The sequence below is a fragment of the Schistocerca nitens genome, chromosome 11 (genome assembly GCF_023898315.1).
Source record: "Schistocerca nitens isolate TAMUIC-IGC-003100 chromosome 11, iqSchNite1.1, whole genome shotgun sequence".
NCBI classification, from domain to species: domain Eukaryota; kingdom Metazoa; phylum Arthropoda; class Insecta; order Orthoptera; family Acrididae; genus Schistocerca; species Schistocerca nitens.
The window spans coordinates 87,575,127-87,597,346 of NC_064624.1; the positions used below are offsets into that span (position 1 = coordinate 87,575,127).

The 22,220-nt window shown below is 38.6% G+C and overlaps 1 long non-coding RNA gene across 8 annotated transcripts in view; it reads right to left on the reverse strand.

Moving 5' to 3' along the window:
• The window catches only part of LOC126212898 (uncharacterized), a 1,289,673-nt gene that overhangs the window by 597,845 nt on the left and 669,608 nt on the right, over positions 1-22,220 (reverse strand). The window lies entirely within an intron of this gene.

Genomic DNA, 22,220 nt, shown 5'->3' on the forward strand with positions numbered 1-22,220 from the left:
TGTGTTGACACTGTTTTGATTCTCTGTATGTGTGTGTGGCTCTCATCTATTTTGTTTCTAAATCTACCGTTTATACTCATCTATTTTTGTTCATATTTACTCATCACTTTATACCATTCTATGTTATGTGTTATTTTCTAATTTGACTATGTTTTTTCTGTAACTCTTTTGGCTGAAGAGCGGCATATTGTGCTGCTGCCAGCCCACCCCATTCTAGGGAGTGTAGTAACAATAAAGAAAAAACAAGTTTAGTTTTAGGAGTAGTAAATGCTTAGTGAATAGCAGACGAGAAGATCCTATGAAGACCCTGTCTACCTTTATAATAATATGTGAGTTTTGTCCGCTCGACGTCGAACAAAACCAATTCATGAATAAAAAACTCTTGTGGAATGCAGTTAACCACACTGTTTGACATTTCAAATACGCCGTCTCAACTGATGATGAAGAGGAGACTGCCACAAATGTTCGACAATCCGTCTAAAGCTGTGAAACACTCCAATGGCACACGAGCAATCGGTTCAACTCTCCATATATCAGTGCCAGATTCATCTGAATCGACAACACAGATCTGCGTTGACGATGAAATGGTAAAATGAAGTGCAGTTATTCGTGTTTATAAAATGTGTGTGGACAATGAGATTGTGCAGACAGCTAGACTTTGCACAAAACTGTTATGGTACAAGGACAGTGCCTATCATTTTAAGTGCAGACAGCTACAGAAGCTGTATAAAAAGGATAAAGTGAAGGGCAAACAAATTTTGAAGGCTATAGGATCCCAGTGTTTAAAAATAGATGCCATTGGCTTGTTGTTAAACCAGATTAGCAAGCCATCTGCATGATGGAAAGACAAAACTAAGCTGTTCGCTCTAAATTTATTATATTACAGCACTCAGGCATACAGGTTTCTTCAGAATGTTTTATCTTTCCATCAGTGTGCACGTTACACAGGTATATGGAAGACATACAAATAAAATGTGGGATAAGTGACAATATGTTCCATCTTTTAAAGCAGAAGGTACAGCATTTCTCCAATACTGATAAACTAGTGCATATGTCATTGGATGAAAAGTCTTTAGAGGCAAATTTAATGTATGACAACACTTCTGACAGTGTTTTTAGCTTTCAGGGCTTGGGGTTTACATTCACAGTATATTTATCCCACTATTTGGCAGTTGATTTCCCCACTTAGAATAATATAAAGCTGAAGGTCGTACTAGTGGCAACAGACGACAATGACTAAGACACAGTAGACCTACGGAATGACAAATTGGGCGTTGATCCCTTTTGCATGTAGAGGTAGGCGTCTGTGCTTCTGAAGTGTGAATCTATGTGTTTATATTCCGTGAATATAAAGGAGGTAAGCTGCATTTCTATGCAACGTCAAAAGCGTTTCTTCACGAGTGTGCTGTAGCTTGCCACTGTATTCATGAGTTTTATCTCTACTTGCGCTTATTTTAAAATCATTTTGATAAACATATATGTCTTCTGATACTACATTTAATTTAATTTACAGTGTTTACTTTAACTCTTGGAAGTAACTCTTAAATCACGTAGCAAGGGGATGCAAAAGAAGATTATGCTTACGACGCATCTTAAGTTCTGCTTCCTCGCCGCTTTGAGTGCTAGTGTCGCTCCACTTGTCAAAAGGGTAATAACTTTTACAGCAGTGAGTGTTGCGACTGTTATGTTAGACTATGATAAAGGCCTGAATAAAAAAAGTCTCCTTCTTTATTGTGATTTCAACTCCTCTCAAAGTGGGCGCATTGACAGCAGATTAAAACAGCACTTCAGATAGAAGTTACATAAACTGTATTTAAAAGGTAGTTAAAATATGTAAAGGTTCTATACAAAGTCATCCTCTCTGCTGGCTTCTGCCCCAACCTGTCGACAACTTCCCGCATCCTCTTATTCCTCAAACCCAACAAACCCCCATCTGTCACCTCTTCCTATAATCCCATCTGCCTCAACACCATTTTCAGTAAGGTCTTTGAATCCATCCTCTCCCGTCGTCTCCATTACCACCTCCATCAACACCACCTCCTCCCCACTACCCAGTGTGGCTTCCGACCCTCATTCTCCACCGAAGACTAACTCCTTAACCACATCCACCTTCTCTCCCTCCAGGTTAACTCCCAACCAACTCCTTAACCTCGTCCACCTTCTCTCCCTCCAGCTTAACTCCCATTGCACAGACATTTTTGTTTCCCTCATCCTCCGAAATGCCTACGATAGCATGTGGCATCCCGATCTACTCTTTAAACGCCAAACCTACGCCCTGCCAATCGATTTTGTCTGTCTGGTCGGATTCTTCCTCTCATGCTGTCCCTATTTCACTCTCCAAGCCACCAAATCCTATCTCTTTTATCCCACTGCTGGCGTTCCCCAGACCTCCATTCTCTACATACTCCTCTGTCTCCTGTACACTGCCAATATGTCCAAATCACCTCCTCCTGTCCACCTCCTCCAATACGCTGATGTAACCACGTTCCTGCCTCTCTATCCTACCCTTCAATGGTCCTAGCACACTCTCCAAACCCACTGTTTTCATTTCTACCTCACCATTTATGGTCATCCCATCCAGATCACCCCCGCCCTGAGATACCTTGCTCTCACCCTCGACCATCACCTCACCTGGCCCCCTCACCTCCTGACCATCCAGCAGAAAGCCCATTCCCACCTCTGCCTCCTGAAACACCTGTCTGGCCAGACATTTGGACTGCAACCTTCCACCATCCTTCACACCTACAAATCCCTCATACATCCCATCCTCTGCTATGCTAGTAGTGCCTGTATCTCCACCCCCTCCCCTACTTCTATAAGGCTCTCCAAGTGCTAGAATGCCATGCACTTTGCCTTGCCTTCCATATCTGCCTTCCTTCCCCTACATGACTCCTGTATGGCCTCATCACCTTCCCCCACTTCCTCTTATTCCCCCAACATCTTCACATCCTTTACACTGTCCACAGGCTTGGTCCCCCCGCCCCCTGGTTTTCTCCTTCATCTCCCCCCCCCCCACACACACACACATGTTGCTGCAACTCTATTGCTGTATCCCTCCCTCTCTCCATGGCATGGACCTGGGCGCTGGTGTTTAGTGGAGGAACAGAGCGAGCTGAATTTCTTAAAGTCCCTGTTTGTGGAATCTGTGTGCATTTTTACAGAAGATATTTTCGTTACACAGAAACGTATTAATACGTGCATGGAGAATATGTCCCATAACAGATTTACATCAACAACACAAGTCTATAACTATGTGCATCTTTCATAAGACCCATCTTGGAACTGGAATGACATGTGCTTTTCTCCAACACTACATACCCTTCGTTGCTCCAGCGATCTGCAAAGATAAACTAATTCTAGAAAGGAGACAAGGCAGATGCCAGACTGCGATTTATTGGAAGAATCCTCAGGAAATGTAATTCATCAACAAAGGCAGTAGCGTACAAGACAGTCGTTTGACCAATACTTGAGTACTGCTCATCAGTATGGGATCCGTATCTCTGAGAGAAAATAGGCACTATAAAATAATAATCTCTCATGGAAACCACACCATGTGGTAAAAAGTATGAATATATAACTTGATGTGTTCTTAAAAAATTTGTAATTACGATTTTAAAACGTAATATTACAAATAGCAGCCATGAATTAAAAGTTCACTGATGATGCTGCAATTGCAGGGAAATACGTTTCGGATATGAAACAAAATAGTGTTTTGCTAAAGGCGGACCCCATCCAAAACCATTTGTACGTTCAGTTTCTAAATATTCACATTTTTCTCTATGAATCGGCAAGCGATTACATCACACCCGGTGGTGAGAATACATCAACGTCGTCCAGATTCTACAACGCATAGGGAGACATAATAGTGAACTTTGGAAATGTGCCGTATATTTCCTTTGATTGCTGCATGTCTCACGCGATTTTACACAATTGTGCCATTAAATCGCCGACTTACGCGACGTATTTACAAGCACCAAATTCACCGTTACATCTACATTCCCGTACTACACCGCAAACCACTGTGAAGTACATGGCAGAGTACTTGGCACGGTAACAAGTTTCGAGATTTTTTCCCATTCCGTTCGCGTACGGAGTGCGTTAAGGACGAGTGCTAAGACGTCTCGGTGTTGTGGCCGGCCTGCCTCTGCCTTCAGCCTCCTTACGGCAGCGACGCGTAGTGGCTGGAGAGCACCTCTGGACTCCTCGCTTAACAGTCGCCTGCGAAATATCGTAAGCGGCCTCTCGTGGGATAACTTGCGCTCTCTTCAAGTGTCTGCCGATTGTGTTGTTTTAACACTTGCGTGGCACTGTCACGTGGGTCAACCACACCTGTGATTATTTGTGTGGCCTTCTCTGTATACGGTCAGTAGCTGCTGTCGGTGCTATCTCGTGTGGGAGTCACACACTTGAGTATCATACTATGACAGGACGCACAAGTAACCAATATTGACTGCAGTTGGCTCCACTGTCCGAGCAACCTGCCAGAGGTCCGAAGCCATCGTCACTACAAGTCACCCCAGCTCACTAGTTTACAGTTCGTCAGGATCGGATAGCGGAACAACTAAGATGGCATGTAACAAAAAAAAGGGTGCCCCAAAACAACTCCGGGTTAACATTTTGTTACAAATGGGAACGGAATTACGGACACTCACACTCACGGTATGTCTGCTGCGTCAAATCTGAGTAAAAATGCGAGATCAGGACGGAAACCTCCATGGGCTTTTGCCGCAACATCTGACTGCAATCCTACTGTCGATGTGTGCGACTCACTTTCCGCACAGTGAGACATAAATATTTCGAGTTCCTGTATAGTCTCTTAACGCTGAGACTTATCCCGCCCAGACAGTTAAAATTGTTGCTGACCTTACCCCTAATTATTACTCCCTATGACATCAGAGAGTGACAGTATGCAAACTATGATAGCTTACTAATTTGTATATCCTCAAAATGGGCAATTATTCTGACTGCAAAAGTTGCAGAACCTAGTCGCCTTAGAAAATCTAAAATACTTTCCAATTAAGATTGCGATCTATATGTACACCCAAAAATTTAGTATGCTCTACCCTGTCTACTGACTTCTGTTGGTGAGTTATGTTTATTGAAGCAACTGTAATTTTTACAGAAGAAAACTAGGTGTATTGGGTTCTTTTTTTCAAAGTTTAAAGTAAGCCCATTTGCAGGAAACCAATTACTGTCTTTTCCAGAGACTTTATTTCCATTATTTTGAATTGGATATTCTTTTACTGGGGTAATAATGATGCTTGTATCGTTAACAAAGAGTGTCAGTTCAGCTTCAGGTTTCAGATAAGAAGGAAGATCGTTCACATATATCAAAAACAATAGGCGCCCAAGATTGAACCCCATGGAACACCTAATGTAATTTTACCATGAAGTGGGACAATTCCATAAATCACTTGACCCATACAAAGAAACTTTTTGTTTGCTGTTCTGTAGGTATCACTTAAACAACTCTTATGCTATTCCATTTACACCATAGTATTGTCTTTCTGTAACATAATGTCATGGTTCACACAATCAGATGCTTTGGACAAGTCACAGAAATTCCTAATGGTGACATTTTACTATTTAAAAACTATTATGTAGACAGTGAAATTGTATATTGCTGTCTCAGTGGAACAGAATTTTCGAAATCCGAACTGTGATTTACTAAGTATCCCATCCACATTGAGATGGCTAACCACTCTTGATTACATTACTTCCTGTTAGATTTTTGAAAATTCTGTAAGCAAGGATACTGGCCAATATTTATTGACATCTGTGGTGTCCCCTTTTCTGCAGAGAGGCCTGAAAAGTGTATATTTTCACCTGTCTGGGAAAATACCTTGAGTTAGTAATGCATTACATATGTGACTCAGGACATCAGTTATAATTGCTCCACATTGTTTTAATATCTTATTTGAGATGTCATCTACTCCAACACAACATTTATTTTTCAAAAACTTAATAACTTTACTTATTTCAGAAGAGGTTGTTAGGTGAAACTCAATCTGACTAAAATTTTTCAAAACTGACTCTTCTATGTACTTTAATAGTAATATTACTTCCCCCAGTGGTTACTTTTCCTGTCTCCCTTCTAACAATAGTCCACATTGATTTGATTTTATTGCCAGAGTTGTTAATTTCTTCTGTGACATACATATTTCTTGATTTACTTACAACTTTTCTCAGAGTGTTACAATAATTTTTATAGTGTAAAACTACTTCTGGATATTTACTAGTTCTTGCTGTCTCATACAGTTTTCTTTTTCTTTCTGAAGACATTGTAATACCTGTAATAAACCAAGGTTTCTTTCAAAAGTTTGTGGTGTTACATTTAGTAATTTTCTTTGTTAAACAATGTTCAAAAATGGATAAAATTTATTAAGAAATATGTTGCATTAATCATTACCATTTGGCTCATTATATACATCTCCCCAGTTAACATCTCTTAAACTTTCTCTGAAGTGCTCTATAGATACCACGTTGAGCAACCTAACACTTTTACTTAATGGCTTCCCAACTGGACACGCTGTTAGGTTCTGTAAGTTAATCAGTTGTGCATCATGGTCTGACAATCCATTTACCACAGGGAAAGCATGTGTTTGTTTTATATCCTCTTTCTGTACAAATACATTATCTATTATAGTGCTGTACTTGTAGGGAAATTGACCACTGATTCTAAGTTATGTGTTGTTAATAACACTTCTAGTTCACTTTTCCTATCAGAATTACTCAGAAAGTGTAGTTTGAAATCACCACGGATTAATAAATTCTCCTTTTTGTCTGACAGACACAAAATAGGGAGTCAAACTTTATAATGAATAGCTCCCAGTCTCCTAATGGGGACCTGTACACTGTTGCTACTATCAACACTACACTATCTAGGTGAAGTTTACATGCAGAAACCTCAAAGTGCTAATCAACACAAAATTTGCTTACTTCTATAGTTTTGTATTCAATGGGTCAAATGGCTCTGAGCACTTCTGAGGTCATCAGCCCCTAGATCTTAGAACTACTTAAACCTAACTAACCTAAGGACATCACACACATCCATGCCCAATACAGGATTCGAACCTGTGACCGTAGCTGTCGTGCGGTTCCAGACTGTAGCGCCTAGAACTGCTCGGCCATTTCAGCCGGCGTTTTGTATTTATACCCTTGTTTTATGAAAGTGGCAACTCCTCCTTTATCCATCCTAGATCTACAAGTCAAAAATGCTAAATTATACCCATTTATACTGTTCACTATCCATCCCCACTGTTACATGGTGTTCAGACAGACAGAGTATATCAAACACATTCTTATTTTAGAGACCATCTAAACACGCTAATAGCTCATCTACTTTATTTTTTATTCCCTTGATATTTTGATGAGGTAACTTGATACTGCCCTTAGCTTTGCCCCTATTTACTGTACATGAAGTTTCTTTTATTCTATGTATCTTGATTGTTGTCTGTCTGGACTTTGGCTTTAAGCTAAAAAACCTGTCTACCTGGACCAATTAACCACGGGTATCACCTCTTGTGTGACTGTCCTCCCCCCCCCCCCCCCACGCCCTTACGGTTTCTGCTAATAGAGAAGCTAACTTATTTCCCCCCTTCCTATTTAGGTGCAGGCCGTATGTAGTGTATCCCCACCTACCAATAGCATTAACTGGAACAACACATACGTGAGATTTTGTCGGTGTCTGGAGCAGCACATTCAACTCACTGTTAACATACCTTAAAGCAGTGTTTACCCAGGGCTGATCATGGCGCTGAAAGACCTCCACAGACGCCACATTTGTGTGCCCAGTTTCTGCTCCTATTTTATCCAGGTCACTTCTAATACTGTACCTCGGATTCATAGCAAGGGTGTTTCCTGCCCTCACAACTATAATTACCTGATCTTCCTTCTCAAAGTCATTGCATAGCTGATCTTTCTGTCACCTGCCTAAGGCTAACACTTCGTTTCACAAAACTTCTTTCCTGGTACCCCGCACCTAATTTCTCACACTCCTCCCATGAGAGCTGCCTATAAGCAGACTTCTTCTTTTCCTATTCTGGTTTGATCCTGACCTTTCTTCTTTAAGCTAATATTCTGCTTCAACCTACATTCAACTACATCTGGATGAGGCCCTTCCTCCACTTCAGATAGCAACCCAAACTGATTTACTATTTGAATTTCTGGAGTCTTTTCAAGTGTTTCCCTTTTTCGCCCTTTGCTTTCTACTTTTTCCCAGTTCCCAGTCTCTTTTTCCTCCCTTAAATTACATAATTCCTAGTTCGCGTTTTCTAGTTCAGCCTTAAGGGCACAAATTTTTGCCTCATATTCAGCGATTTTTCTGTCCTTTCTACATAACTTACACTGCCATCGAAGAGCCTCATTTTATTACCTCCACGAAACCATAACTTACAGTCTACACAGAACACCCCCTCTTTCAAATTTCTATGGCAAACAGCCCATTTGTCACATATGGTCTGATAGGCAAACTTAACACAATAGCAGACAATAAGTTGGCACAAGACCTGTACTAATCCGTAAATAAACACTAATGTATACAAACTTTTAAACTTATTTTCGAAAGTTTTAACTACATGAACACTGTATGAGAGAAACGAATTAGTTAGGATTTGAAAGGATAACTCTAGTCAAAAACGAAAATCTACACTCGTGCCATATTTACTGCTAAAAAACGTAAACAAACTAGCGACTAACGGCCTTTACGAATTACTTCATTTAAGATCGAAATACAGTCAGGAAACCGATACCTTCAATAGATAGACTACAGGAGAAGTAAGTACATGAATCTAAAATTTAATATTAACAAAATTAGCTCTTATTTCAATATTAATCACTTAACTTAATGAGAGCTTTGTTATAATAAATACTGACCAGAATATGCAGTTGGTAAAACTGAAACCACAAAACTTGGTACAAGTAGTTTCCCAGTAACTGTAAACCATTCAAAAGACTTGCTTGACTTTATTGATAACTTGGGAAATTTCACCAGAAAGAATGATGATAGTTCACAACAGACACTCGCTATTCATAACCAAATATTTGAAAATATGGTAAATTGTTTTGAAGAAACTGAAAGTAGCAACATTAATTTCTTATGTGAGGAAGTGAATTTAATGGGTGAACAAAAGAAACATTACAGGTATTAGCTAGATTTTATTATATTTTGTAGGATTTTATTTTCAATATCACCAGTGTCTTGTGCTACCCTGTCCTAATACACTGCATAAGATTAGTCCATATTTTGAAACACACCAAACAAGTGAGTATCCAGGTGGCAATTTTCTGTTGTACAAAACAGAAGATACAGTTCCTTTGTGAATCAGATTATGTTGTTTCACTAATGGTTGACAAAATTCACTTGAAACACTATTTGGGCTACACAGGAGGTAACATTTTGGAAACTGGATTCAGTTCTAAAATTGTGGCAACTAGTGCTCAGGTTTTTATATCTCCAGTTAGGAACGTAAATGGTGAAGAAATCTTCACTCTAATTAAGAAAATATTTCATAGACTACACGCAATTTGTTTTAATTAGCCTGTGTTGTTAGTGATAAGATTTCAATTAACACATGTGCCACATCATTCCCCTTCTCAACTGTCAAATTTTTACAAACACCCCTGTGATGACACAAAACCCCTCTTTGTGATTTATGTTCTGTTCACATATTAAAATGTGTCAGAAAGAACTGAATCAGTAAGAAAGATACTGATGAGAAAATAAAGTACCCACAGTTTGAAACAGTTTCAGAAAGTATACAACTGCTAGTGACCAAGTTCTCTGCAGTTAAAAAGCTACATGATGGAGTGCATACAGAGATAATAAAATCTGCCAACAAACTTAATTTAAAGGCTCTTTATAGAAGCAACATTGAGCAACAAAATGCCAAACCTGTGCTTAATAGTTTCAGTGAGATTGCTGATCAAGGTTTGTTAGCCTTGGAGGAACATTATCTTGCTGAAAGTTTTGAGAGCACTGCTAAATTCATCAAAATTAATTTGTACATGGTGGAATATTCTAAATGTCTGATGTCCTGGTAGATTATCCCTTTCAAGGATGCACTGCAGAAACCACTTTCCGGAACAAGCGACAAAAATATCAGATATTTAGAAAGTTTTTCATCGTGGTTGGATATATGGAAATGTCGTCCTGAACACACATTTGAATTATCCAATAGCACACATTTGGCCATATCAGACTCCATTCACAGTCTAGAGATGACCAAGTACTGCAGCGAGGACACGAATTTTAAATATGTTTTGCCATGAAATGTTCAGACAGATGCTGTAGAAGCGAGATTTGGGAAATAGCGAACAGTGGAAGGATCTCAATGATTGGTATCTTTGGTATCTTGAGACAGATTTTGACATTTAATTCAAGGTTAGGATTCAGGCGCTGCTGTCCCTGAAAATTCCATCATCTGCTCTTGGAGAAGTTGGAATAGATTCAGATTCTTTTATAACTGATTGTGAAGATGATGTGACCTTATCTCCAACAAACATTTATGGTATAATCTAAATTCAGTCTGTTCAGGAATACTTGCCTGTTTTCACATACTCATGAGGGTATTATGCCAGATCTGTTCTTAAGAAGCTGAGATGTGAGACATCTAAAACATATTTAGAGCTAGATAAAAGTCTTTTAGTAATAGAAAATGATGGACATATAAGAAACACGGACAGAAATAGGTCGGATTGTCATAATAATGAGGTTATTAATGCTTTTATTTTTACTTATTTGGCAGCTAAAAACTTGATGTCTAAAGAACATGAACACAGCTTCATGAGATGCTCTTCCCAGAGAAATTTCCTGTTGATGCAATTTAAAGAGACTGCTACCTAAGGGAGTTGTCTTGTAGTAAGGTAGGTCACACAGACTACAGAATTATTTAGTGTGTACCGGTAGTAAAAGTAGGGTGTTATGTTTCTCCATAACGGTACTAACAGTAAAAAGAGAAAGTTTTCAACTGTAAAGTAGTTTTGAATAAATTTTGTGACAGGATAACGAACATTTACATTTGTCATTTTCCCCTCAGTCCTAATTTTCTCTTCTCGAAATGCGTAATTGCAGCTTTAACACTGAGTTTGTATAATACTAAGCCTATATTTTACTTACAATGAAACTGTAAATAGGTCGACGTCTTGAATACAGGTGTTAATACTACAGAGTTAACAAACACGTACTGTCGTGAGCAAAACATTGACTACCGCGCTGCCACCTGTTGGCGACGACAGGCAACAGCTGTGTGGCCGCCGTTCGCCATCCAGTAGCAACCGACAGCTGGCATTCACGTTTATTTCGCATTTTGACGTCAAGTCGGGAAGTATTTGAAGTAGAGCTCAAATCAACAACTGTATATCTCTTGTTATTTAAAGACCTTTATATAAGCGAACGATGGTTGACACTACTTACTCCAAGAATATTTTATACTCGTTCCCATGGTTCGTGACAAATGCATATAGTTTACAACTCTTCCAATGCGTGAAGTCATAGTTATTATTGAACAGTAATTTTTGGCAGAGGCTCCACCAAAAACGGTGTGCGCCTCTTAATCAGTGTTGAAGTATCGCAGTGTATGCACGCTGGCGCCTGTAAGCCGAACGTGAAGAGGATAAGTATTAACTACGATGCGTAATATTCGTTTCACAATCCAGAAGCACTGTTACTGATGCGTTTCGAAAGAGCAAGACAGAACTACTCTGCAAGAAAATAAAGTCGCTACAAAATAATAACATTCAACATTGATGATCACTTCCTTTGTAACGCGTAACTTAATAAAACGTGCTTCAACTTCTATCTGTTGGAGCAGAGCATGTTCGATATTGGAAAATAATTCAATGAATAGAGAACCTCAGCCCATTAAAATAATGTTCGATTGAGGACGAGGCTGGAACGACATAACCAGGCAGTCCAACGCCTCGACAGCCAGGCGTGCAAAAGACTGCAGGGGGTCGAGCCCACAGCTTCTGATACACAGGCCTCACGGCCAACTGTGACGTCATCGCCGCTAACCCGTCGCTGCATTACCGCAAGAGCCTGTGATTTTCTTCTATTGTGTTTGCTATCATTTGCAAAATCTTACTGCTTGTTAAGAAAAACGTTGTGAGAGAAACCGACATACACCACAGCCTGTAAATTACACTATTAGAGTTACTGTGATAGAGATAGTTTTAGTAAAAGTTAGCAGACAGGATGAAATAATTATTCTGGTGATTGTAAGTTTAATTACTTAGTCAGAACTGTAATTCACTGAGACGTAAATGATTCACCAAAGATCGTATCTATATTGTCGCCTGGGTTAGTTTAATTGTAAACTGTCATGTAACCAAGTTTTAACAAAAAAAGACCAAAGGGAGATTTCATAAATCTGACACCTTTGTCTGTATGTGCCATCAGAAGTGTCAAATATGTACCAGAATACCGCTGTTAATGAAACGAAATCTTTGTCAGTAAAATATAGTCTTAATATTATACACTTGCAGTGTTAACAATGCAATTACACGTATTGCTAAGAGAAAATTAGGAATGCTGGGAAAATTATCAATTCAAATGTTTGTTAAACTGTCACAAAATTTATTCCACACTACTTTACAGTTAATAGTTTTCTCTTTTTGCTGTAATTACCATTATGGCTATCGTTAATTTTTTAACATAATTATTGAGAAACATATTACATGATACTTTTACTACCCACTGAAGAATTCTGTCGCCTGTGTGATCTGCCTGAAGTAAAAGAAGACCCCCTTAGGTAGAAGTCTTTATTTTTAATAACATCTAATCTTAAAAAGTAAACTTCTCTGGGGAGAGCATCTGATGAAGCCGTTTGATGTTCTGCAGAGACCATGATTTCAACAAGCGAATAAGCAGAAATAACAACATTAATAACCTCATTGTCCTTCACTGTTTTCTATTGCTGATAGTGTTTTACCTCACTCTAGATATGTTTTACGTGTCTCGCATCTCAGCTTCTTAAGAACAGCATTGGCACAGTACCCTGAAAAGTATGTGTAAAAAAAGGCAAGTATTGCTCACCAGACTGAATTTGATACATACTGAAATCCATTGTGCAGTCAAAGTTCGGTTGTTGTGGTCGTAAGCTGACATCATCTACACATTCAGCTTGCCAAGAGTCTAAATCTGTTCCAACTTCTCCAAGAACAGATGTTGGAATTTTCAAGGGCAGCGGGGCCTGAATTCTTAGCTTGGAATCAATTTCGAATACCTGCCCCAGAGATACCAAATAGTGTCATACTGCCATTGTTTGATATATTCCATATCTTTTTTCTGCAGAATCTGTCTAAACCGTTCCTGGCAAAATATATTTAAAACTCGAGTCCTCAGTGCAGTACTTGGACATTTCTAGAAGAGCCTGAGGGGTAAGAGACATGTGCAAATGAGTTAATCCAAATGTGTGATTGGGACAATGTTTCCATATATTCATCCGTGATAAAAACCTTTCGAAATATCTGATACTGTGCTGGAAAGTTGTTTCTGCAGTGCATCCTTGAAATGGATATCTCTAAAGGTCAGCTAATATTTAAAATGTTCCACCAAATACAAATTAATTTTGATGGATTTAGCAGTGCTTTCAAAGCTTTCAGTAAGATGATGTTCCCCCAAGGCAAACAAACCTAGAACAGTCCTCCCATTGAAAATATTAAACACAAGTTTGAAATTTTGTCACTCTAGGTTGATTTTATAAGGAGACTTTAAGTTTCTTAGCAATAATTTATGATCTGTGTACACTCTGCATCATGCGGCTCCTTAACTGCAGAGATTTACGCCATAATAGGTTGTGTACTTTCTGAAGCAGTTTCAAACTGTGGGTACCTTATGTCTGATCTGGATCTTCTTTATTGATCCAACTGTATGTGACACATCTTAATATGTGAACGAAATGTAAAACATAAAAAAGGGTTCTGTGCCTTTACAAGGGAGATTGTAAACAACTGACAGCTGAGAGGGGGGAAGCAAATAATGATCTGGCCTATCTGTTAACTGACATTTTGTCACTAGCAACACATACTAATTAGTGAAACAACATGAACTGATTCACAAAGAAATTGGAACTTCTGATTTGTATACAACAGGTAATTTCCACCTAGCTGCTCAACTGCTGGATGTGTTTGGAAATGCAGACAAATCTTATGCCGTGTATTAGTTTATGCTCCTTATAAACTTGTAAGCGTGTGGTGATCTTGAAATTAAAATACTACAAAACATAATACAATCTGGCGAGTATCTATAATCCTTCGTTTGGACACCCACTAAACTCACTTTATCACATAAAAAAGTAATGTTGTTACTTTCAGTCTCTTCAAAAAAATTTACCATATTTTTTAAACAATTGGATATTAATAGTAAGTACTTTATTACTGAGGTATCATTGTTCTTTCTGATGAATTTTTCCAAGTTATCAATAGCGTCAATTAAGTCATTTAATCCCTCTGTCCATTACCTACATTTTATGCACATTTAAATACCCTGCGTCCAAAGGATCTGTTGTGTCTAATTCGAGAATTAAAATGGAAAAAGTATTTCCTGGATATGAACATGCAGAAAAATTTTGTTTTAAAGTTTATCAGTATAATAAAAGACAGCTGTGATCATGTTTAACGCTTTTATTAAATCAAAAGTAGTACATTTTTAACCCTGAATAATTTTCATTAAATAAATTACATTACTAAAACTGTTCTCACACTGGCGGTTATGGTATTCACAAAGAACAAATCGCTAAGCATACAAGGATGACATTAATTTTTACAATTGTTATACACCACACTGCTATGGTCCTGGCACACGTTTTGTGCATTTACAGAACACTGTCTTGGTTTTTCTGTCCTTTGAAGCAGGGCACAATGAACACTGTCTCTTCTGACGACTCACTGTGCTGTTGTTACTACTGCTGTTTTGTGTTTTAGGAATAGTAATGAACTTTTCCCTTTACAGGTAGATGGATTTCTGTGGAAAGTGATTAGGCGATCTTCTGGTCATAAACGGTTATATCATCTCAACTGAAATATCCTTAATGAATAGTCTCCTCTTGTGCAAAATCCCTTTGTGATCCATGGGATGTTGTGTTCTGAAAAGAATAAAGCGATTTAGAGTGCGTACATCCCTTATGGTGTACCAGAGAGCCACTGGTCAGCGTTTACTTTGTCCTTTGCATGTATAATCAGGCACTAGTTGATCCATAACATCCACACCATCCTTCGTTTGGTTAAAAAATTTCACAATCTCAGATTTGGATACTGTTCATCTACAGATTTGTCATGATGCATGGAGTGTAGGAGGACTACACACTTGTTTTTCTTTGGTGAAAAACCAACCATCTTCATTTGAATGTCCCGCTCTGCTCCTATTTGGCATGACCTCTTTTGGAATTTCTGTTTTATTCATCATTGTTGTTCCCACAACAATTAGGTTCTTACACAACACATGTTCTGCCAATGGTACACTTGTAAAATAATTATCTACAGTAACATTTCTGGCTACACCAGCAATATATTGCCTGCAAGGGTCTTCTCTGTGGTAAGGCCCACATTTTTCTGGGATGGCTCACCTGGTCCTCTTCCCGTGTACACAAGCCTGTCAGTGACATAACCAGCTTAGCTTTGCACATCCAGAATATCTTCATTTTATACTTTCCAGGCCTGTTTGGCATATATCGCGCAAACCCATAACAGGCCCCTAAATGGAACTAGCTGTTCATCCACAGTTACATTAGTTTTAGGTATCATTATTTTCTTGCACTGCCAGTAAATATTTTCTGTTTGTCATAGGATACAAGATCAAGCTTATCAGTTTGTAACCTAGCCTCTTTGTTCTTTTGTCATCGATTCTAATGAATCTTCTTATTGCCTGAAACCGACTCACAGACATTGTAGCTCTACATAACGGATTGCAATACTTTCCCTGAAAAAGTTCCTTGATTGGAAGATCCCAAACCTTATCCTCTCTAATATGAAGTAAAATCACCCAGAAGGCGAACATTTCGTCTCTAGCTTCATCATTCCAGTTTGTTTGTTTTTTTTTTTTTTTGGCACAAAAACTCTTCTTGCTTCTAAGTTTGTGTGTATCACAATTTCATCCGCAATGCCTAGAGGAATAAATAAATCCCAAGCATCTTTGGGGGTGTTAGTGATTATGCCCCTTGCTGGTCCTGGAATACTTATTCACTAAATTATGTGCAGGCATTTTATTTGGCACTGGGGGCACTAACCCCACTGCTTACCATTTGGAGCAATATATATGGTAGCATTTTCACTGCTTATTTGTCCTGAGACATTATTACCTATGTCATTGTCATCATTATCATCATCATCGTCACTAACACTAACACTAGCTAAATTTCGCCAAATTGTGTGCAGGTATTTCATTCGGCACTGAGGGGCACTTACTCCATTGCATACCATTTGGAGCAATATATATGTTAGCATTTTTATGTTTATTTGTCCTGAGGCATTATTACCTACATCATCCTCATAATCATCATCATCATCATCATCATCATCACTATCACTATCATCACTACTAGTCTGTTCTCCACTCAGAGAGCTGCATGGCGCTCCATGAGGACCAACTTCATGGTTTTCCTCTGAAGCTATACTTTATCTAAAAGAAAATCATAATTATCAGCTCCCCATTGACTAACAACTGATTCAAAATTTGGTCTTGATAAGTGTATGCTATCTCCTTTCCTGCTCCTTTTTATAAATGTATATTCTGACATTATATCTGAAAAAATAATGTGAAGAAATAACCTCTCTTCTTCTGTCAACTGAAGGATTGTAACTGTTGTTCATTTTATTGTTTAGTGTTAAAAGTGACACTTACCTTTCTTCCTCGTTCGTATCGAATATCAAACACACCACTGCTGAGCAGCAAACTCCCACAACATTACTGTATTGCATCACATACTCGTAATAACCCCCCACAATATTTCACTGTGTTACACAACACAGGAATATGCTATCTGTTGTGAGTTGTAACAATTATATTTTGTGCCATGATAACAATGTTTAGGTGTACCAATAGCGCATTCTCTGAATTCCGACAAAATGTAGTCGATTACATCACAATCTAATTTGATAACACTACAACATGATCCATAGGTTACATCGGGCCCATGTTATGTAAGTGTGTGTATAAAGACGAAAATGTAAGTGTCACTTAAAACTAATTTTGATTTCTAAGGGTACCTTTACCGTGTTACTGGAAACTGCTAGGGAGCATACCTGATAAGCTGGGGCACAATTTTAAAACCTTTCAAATAGTAATTAAAAGTTAAAACTGTCTGCAGTTCTGGTGAACCCAAGGTATGCATACCAGGGTCTAATGGTTCAGAGTTAATGGGAACGTCCTTGTACCAAGTTTTGTGGTTACACTTTTACCAACATGTAACTGCATACTCGGGCCAGTATTCACCAAGACAGAACATGAAAGTGTAAGAGTATCTGTCGTTGCTATTAGAGCAAAACTAATTACACTGTATGACTTTATAGCATGCCAATCTTCGGATAGCTTCAGCGGATCTAAGGACTAAAGAAAGCCATTTAAGTCCACGAAACGTCTTTCCTGTTCATACTGGGCACAAGTTGCCAAATTGGCTGCAATTGCTAGTTCTAAGTTTCTGTTTTCCATCGCTTCCATTGAACAAGAAGCTGACGAGAGGTAATTCAAACAGACAGAATCGATGGTACAGTTACTGGTTTAAGACGAGGTTTCAGAAGAGGCACAGAACATTTCCTTATTGTGGATCTGTCGAAATATTCACCAAGTCTCAGAATGAGGTCCTCAGTGAAATGGAGTCCGCAGACTTTGAAATAATGACAAAAACTTTTTTATCAGCTGCATATGATAATGCCCAAAGGGCAAGATTGCCATTAATACTAACGCACACATGCGATTAGTGTCAGTTAATTTCAGAACAAATCAACCAATACTGACTCGGTATTTTGAGTTATAAAGCTGCATAAGTAAATTACAGTCTGCTAGTGAACAGTACTGCATACAGTGAACTTTCTGTGCCGTAGATTGGCATCATGTCTACTGAAATTACGTTGTTCCTGAACAACTGAACATCATGCTAACACGAATACACAGCAAGCTGGCCATCCTCTCTATATTAAAGCATACATACTGTGACACAATCTAAGTGACTTTGTAATGTCTCTTAGCAAAATACATATAATATGTGGTAAAAAAAGGGAGAAAAGAATAATTGAACTGGATGATTGTAATTGCGTGGACAACGATTGCGTGAATTTTATGTAGTAAAGAGAAAGCATTATGTGTCATGTTTTGTTCTTGTATAGAATTATGTACTGATTTTTTTTTAAGATAATATCTGTGTCGGCGAGTACTGAAACCGCCACAGACGATACTTATTAAATATCAAACAAAGATGAGAATTTGTGACAAGTATAAATAGTAGTGACCGAATATTAATTTCTCGGTCGTCTTCTTGGAGTTATGTGAGTAGGAAGAGCCTGTGACGTTATATTGTATGCTTGCGTAGCATTCTTTTGTCAAGAATGAGAGACGTACGCCATTCTCATTGTAAAGGTGTGTAATAATTTAATCTGTTTAAATGTTTTGAATAGAGTTACTTAGTGAAAACTTGCATTATGATTTGTAATAAGCTTGCCTCGTATTTTATCCCATCCTTTTAAGACATATTCAGTTATTTAAATATTACTCGTGGTGCAGAACTGCGCTACGAACGAAAGAGCCGCTGCCGCGGCGCATTCAAACTGCATTAAATGAAACCAATCATACCGCAGAGAAGTGGACAGGTAATAGTAAACTAAAATTATTTGTTTCAGCTTTCGCAATTGCAGAGCAGAGCAGCAGATTTTATGATGTGTTTCACAGGTTGATGCTGGCTGCTGATGATATATTATTAAGAGTGCAAAAAGATAATTTATCTTCATAACATAAAAGAAATCTTGCTGTGCGTAGTTCTGGCCTGGCAAACCTTATAGTAAAAATATCTTTCTCTATGATAATAGTCTCATGTTCTCGTGTTATTCGTGGTACTTGTTGGTGTTTTACTGATAACAAAAATCCACTGCAAAATTTTCATGTTGAACAATCATCGCATACTGTAGCAACAGTATTGATAACGAAATAATTTTCATTAACCTTTTCAATAACTGTAAAGTAAGGAAGATATGTTGAACTTTATGGCAAGTTACAGTAACGAAAAAATGTTCGTTTAATAGAAAGCCAGATCCAGAATAATAAGAACATAATACATTTTGTTTTGTTGAACATTAATGATCCAAAGAAAGTCGCAGCACAGCATCACTAAAAGGTATTTCAGGGCTCTTTTCGTAGCAACATGTTGTTGTTGTTGTGGTCTTCAGTCCTGAGACTGGTTTGATGCAGCTCTCCATGCTACTCTATCCTGTGCAAGCTTCTTCATCTCCCAGTACCTACTGCAACCTACGTCCTTCTGAATCTGCTTAGTGTATTCATCTCTCGGTCTCCCTCTACGATTTTTACCCACCACGCTGCCCTCCAATACTAAATTGTATTCTTGATGCCTCAGAACATGTCCTACCAACCGATCCCTTCTTGTAGTCAAGTTGTGCCACAAACTTCTCTTCTCCCCAATCCTATTCAATACTTCATCATTAGTTATATGATCTACCCATCTAAACTTCATCATTCTTCTGTAGCACCACATTTCGAAAGCTTCTATTCTCTTCTTGTCCAAACTATTTATCATCCATGTTTCACTTCCGTACATGGCTACACTCCATACAAATACATTCAGAAACGACTTCCTGACACTTAAATCTATACTCGATGTTAACAAATTTCTCTTCTTCAGAAATGCTTCCCTTGCCATTGGCAGTCTACATTTTGTATCCTCTCTACTTCGACCATCATCAGTTATTTTGCTCCCCAAATAGCAAAACTCCTTTGCTACTTTAAATGTCTCATTTCCTAATCTCATTCCCTCAGCATCACCCGACTTAATTCGACTACATTCCACTATCCGTGTTTTGCTTTTGTTGATGTTCATCTTATATCCTCCTTTCAAGACACTGTCCATTCCGTTCAACTGCTCTTCCAAGTCCTTTGCTGTCTCTGACAGAATTACAATGTCATCGGCGAACCTCAAAGTTTTTATTTCTTCTCCTTGGATTTTAATACCTACTCCAAATTTTTCTTTTGTTTCCTTCACTGCTTGCTCAATATAGAGATTGAATAACATCGGGGAGAGGTTACAACCCTGTCTCACTCTCTTACCAACCACTGCTTCCCTTTGATTTGCCTCGACTCTTATAACTGCCATCTGGTTTCTGTAAAAATTGTATCTAGCTTTCCGCTCCTTGTATTTTACCCCTGCCACCTTCAGAATTTGAAAGAGAGTATTCCAGTCAACATTGTCAAAAGCCTACTCCAAGTCTACAGAAGCTAGAAATGTAGGTTTGCCTTTCCTTAATCTAGCTTCTAAGATAAGTCGTAGGGTCAGTATTGCCTCACATGTTCCGATATTTCTACGGAATCCAAACTGATCTTCCCCGAGGTCGGCTTCTACTAGGTTTTCCATTCGTCTGTAAAGAATTCATGTTAATATTTTGCAGCCGTGACTTATTAAACTGATAGTTCGGTAATTTTCACATCTGTCAACGCCTGCTTTATTTGGGATTGGAATTATTATACTCTTCTTGAAGTCTGTGGGTATTTCGCCAGTCTCATACATTTTGCTCACCAGATGGTATTGTCAGGACTAGCTCTCCCAGGGCTGTCAGTAGTTCTAATGGAATGTTGTCTACTCCCAGAGCTTTGTTTCGACTCAGGTCTTTCAGTGCTCTGTCAAACTCTACACGCAGTATCATATCTCACATTTCATCTTCATCTACATCCTCTTCCATTTCCATAATATTGTCCTCAAGTACATCGCCCTTGTATAGACCCTTCTTCAGTAAATGAAGAAACGTAGCAACATATTTTATCTCATATATTAGTTGTTACGTTAGCAATAATAAAACAAAGCAAAGAGAGCCGGCGAAAACTTGTAAGATGCTGAGCTTACCTTCCAATTCTGTATAACCTGGAAATATTCAAGATGTATTGCAGTCAGCTATACAGTTCTAATTTAGCTCTGTCCATTTAGGACATAATTTCCTCTGCAACGAGGCACACAACACATATATCAGCTGTGTAAATGAAACAAATTAAGTAATGGATGCAACTGTGAGAACGTCAGTTGGTTAAGACAAGTTCCTGCATAATGTTAGAAATCGAAATCAGTTATGGCTGGTGCTGCCATCGAACGGCGCGCCACGCAACTACCCCTTGCTGCAAGCCGTCGCCACAAGATGGCAGCACGATGGGCAGCCTCACGCTTGTCGTGAGCGATCGTTACTCGTGCAGTTCGTAGCGTAGAGCTCGCCGTATTCAGGTAACGCCACCTAGAAACAAAGCCTCACAGCGTGCGAAATAACGTCATACAGTATCGGCGCTTTGGCAGGCCTTGCAACACCAACTGTCCAATTAAGTGAATGTACCATTACTTCCTGCGTCTTGCAAAATCTAGTAGTGGTAGTAGCTTTATTCATCCATAGATCTCTTTTTTCAGGGATATAGAACATGTCAAAGTATTTAGAAATTTAGATCAATTTAAAATAAGTTAGTTAGAGACTGACACACACAGTGGTTACGGTTACTACAAGCCGCACCACAAGTTGGGAAACGGGGCCAAATTTCTAGTAGTTTACTGTCGAGATTTTCACAAATGTTTTATTCGTATCTTACAGAAACTAGCAGTACGGCAATAAACAGCCTTTTAAAACACGCCGTTAACGCCAATCAAAGTAATTTATAGCAATACAAAAATTTAAAGAACATTAGTAAACAGGCTACTAAAGTAAATACAGTACTTTGTTAATAAAGTATGGTGAGGTAGTGAAGCCACCAACACTGCCATTAAACAAATTAAACAGGTCTCAGCAAACACACGATTAATGGCAATAAGAGGAATTTACAAACTTGGATGAATTTTAAAAAATTTTAAACAAAAGTGTCCTGGAATATCATTAGAACATAACAGATATGACGGACCCGTGTAAGGCAGCCACAAATCACCCACTCAGGGATGCTCAGGCTAGACACAATACTGACCAATTTAAATACGCTCGTAAACACAATTGCCACTCTCAGGCTGGTCACTGCACCGACTTTTAGCCAGCGAAAACTTGTA